We start from the raw sequence: 3,541 nt of genomic DNA, 5'->3' as shown, positions 1-3,541 counted from the left end.
AGGAATCAAAGTTTCATCGACACACCAAGCATATTTTGCATCGCTACCACCTTATTTGAAAGATCATAGATCGAGGTGATGTCGAGCTTCAAAAGATTGACAAAAAAGAGAATCTAATTGATCCATTCACTAAAGCCTCAGTGTCAAAAAGTTTGATGATCACAAGTCAAAGATGGGTATACGATACTGTACCGATTGGCTTTAGTCTAAGTGAGAGTTGTTGAAAATTATATCCCAAAGTCAATCACAGTCTATTGACAGTTGTGCTCATGTATATAAGTTGTATATGAATTATTTATTAATAAAAATTATTTAGTTTTTTTCATTATAAAGTTATACATCTTTTTTTTGAGCTCCTGTGTTGTGATGAAGTCCTTAAGACTATTTTAATCGATAAAAAAAAATTTATCATTTAGTCCTTAAATGTGTTCACGATCAAACGATATGCTATTACTAGGATGATAACTATATTAAGTGTAGGTCGTTGTGTGCCATATGGATTGATTATCCTCTTAACCAAAGAGTGTAGAGACACTGGTATGTCATGTAGGTAAGATGTAGGAGTACATCACACTGAACGTGATCCAACTGTAGAGTATTCTGCTATCAAGAGTAGCTCACGAAGGATATGGATATAAGTGTCCCTCTGACCTAAGATCACCACGATAATTTGCAAGTAATTCATTGTGCTTTGGTACTGACTATCTGAATTTTTAATTCAGCGATGAAAGATTTTTGAGTACAGTTAAGTACTTGTGAAGTCGGTGTATGAGTCAAGATGGGATTGACCGCTCCTGATTTTAGGAGTTAGTACTACATTGTATTTCAATTCAGTAAAATTTTGGTCAGGATAGTCCTTATGAGGAGTCACAGGATTTATGAGGTTGAGATACATTATAGATGTACTAATTAAAATTTGACAGTTTAACTCTGAGTCATCCTAAGCACTAAGAGTCAAAGGAATGAATTGTACGGTAACCATAGTCCAGAGTTCTTGAATGTTGCTTTGCAATCATTCAGCCTATCCGGATGTCGGATACCATTGCTAGATGGCCACATCGATTGGTATAGAAATTTATTCCTATACTACCGACTTAAGTTTGAACTTATAGAGTTACACTCAAAAAAAAATTTTGACTGATTAAATGGCTGATTGACGGTTGAAAATCATTCAAGGGTATAACTATCAATATGATTGATGGCTAATCTTATGCAAAAATTATAATGAATTAATTCACTAAAGATTAATGAATTATTGAAGAATTAATTAGCAATTAGATTGCTGATTAGCTCAATTTGATTGAGCAATATAATTTGGATCAAGTCTAATTGAATTGGATTCAATTAGGTTTGATCTGATTAGATTATGAGATGACCTAATCGCTAAGGATGTTTGATTTCTGATTGGATGAGGATTTGAGCTCGGTTAATTCTTAATTGGATTAGTATTTAATTGAGTTAGTTCAATGTCTAATTAGATTAGGCTCAGTTGTCTAATTGGGTCAATCTAATTTGATTTGGATTAGACCAAATTGGATCAAAAAAAATTCAAATTGGTTTGAATTTATCCTCATGTGCCAACCATCCTTTTCCCACGAGTTTCCATCATGCAAATTCAAATTTGCATGAAGGTTTTTCATGCTGAATAGAGAGTTCATGCCCCACCTCAACGCCCTCTCTTGATAAGGATAAGAGGAGTTTAATTTGAATTTAAAAAGATTTTTGAATTTAAATGAAAACAAATCTTATCTTTATCTCGATCAACCTCTTCATCGCCCACCATACAATGATCTCAGATTTGTGCGACAATTTTGAGAGAGGCTTTACTATGAGAAAATACCAAAGAGTGGGGCATGAGGTATCTGGTGTGGGCGGCCTTCTATGGCGTGAGTGAATACAGGAGAACCGTTCTCCTCTTGGGTGAGTGCCCTAGGTTTTTGTTCTAGGATTTTGGGAAGAGAGAAAATCAAGAGTAGAAAGTCTTCTCTTGATCATTCATCCACCATTTCACATCCTTTTCAACATCCTTCACATCTTTTGGAAGTATCTGTGAGATCTGAAGGAGCTCAATCAGCCATAAAAAAAAATCTTTACGTGAGCTAGCACTCTCGAGAAGATCGATCAGCATCAGATCTTCAGTGGACTTTCTGTAGAGACCAGATACCCTATGCAGCTCCAAGCAATAAGGAAGATCTCTCATATCTACGTTCTCAGTTGCGGTGATCAATTATCCACACTCAGGTATTGGGTTTGAAACTCAAGTTGTAGTAGATACATTCTACTGCATGTTTTTGTTTTGATCTTTGCATGCTGATTTTATAGTTCAGATTTTTTACATGCTATACATAACATGTCATAGATCCTATTGTAGATGGCTTTAAGATCAGATCGTATGCTTACATGTTAGATTAAAATATTTAATCTAGTTCTTCCGCTAATTTTTTTTTTTTAAATGCATGTATGAAATCCCTACAGTTTTCTTCACCAAGTCCATGAGCCAACTTTGATAAGAGGCACAAGAGGAAGTAGTACAATTAGCAACAAACTAAGAGAAGAAAATATTGTTTAGCATGATGACTAGCTTGAGGACCATTGTGTTTTCGATGATTAGAAGGATGGGTGTTATTAGGCCAGTTCTAACTAACTTTGTTATGATGATGATAGGTATTAGATTTTTTTTTTTAAAATGATTGGTAGTGGCTATAGAAACTTCACTTCCAACTTTCTCTCTCTTCAAATATTGTTCAAATTCAATGAGTTTGTCATGGAGTTCTTCAAAGGCAATGGGAATCTCTCAAGCTTGAATTGTAATAGAAATTTTCTTAAATTCTGGCTCCAAGACATTGAGAGTATGAAGAATCAAGTCATCCTCATCAATTAGAGTATTAATGAGAGCAAGTTCATTGGTAATATCCTTCATAAATTATATAAGTATTCGGCCATCGAGTATCATGCTTGATGATCAGCATTAGGCACTCCTTAAGGTTCATAAGATGTGAGCTCATCCTATTTGTGAAGAGAGATGAAAGGCAAAATTGAGTTAGAAGTGGTGGCTCTTATTGCATAAAGCAACAATCTTTCTTGATAGATCCAATAAGGATAAGCCAAATTTGGGTCTCTTATCCCATCATCGACAACAGCTATGGACAGAGAGGATATGGTCCCATCAACAAATCCCATCAAGTTCTAGTCACATGACAGATAGTTCATAGTTGTGAGTTTTAGTAGTAATTGGACTATAGCATTTATAGAGACAAGAATATCATTCAGGTTTGAAGAGCGAGGGTTAGATACAACCATAGAGTTGGTGACACTTGAAGAGATTTCTTCAACCATAAGAGAAAAAAACTTGGATCATTGGCTTGTTTAAGCAAAGAGCTCTGATACCATGAAGAAATTATCGAGATTAGATGTCTGAGATAAAAAGCCACACATAATTCATTTATTATTTATAAATTTATAGTAACAGGGTCAATATTATTAAAGAAAATGATTTACAAAAATAGTATACTTTCATACTTTAAAAAAAAAAGATTTTCAA

This window comes from Elaeis guineensis, chromosome 1 (assembly GCF_000442705.2).
Source record: "Elaeis guineensis isolate ETL-2024a chromosome 1, EG11, whole genome shotgun sequence".
Lineage (NCBI taxonomy): Eukaryota > Viridiplantae > Streptophyta > Magnoliopsida > Arecales > Arecaceae > Elaeis > Elaeis guineensis.
Note: the sequence above shows the minus strand (reverse complement) of the source record.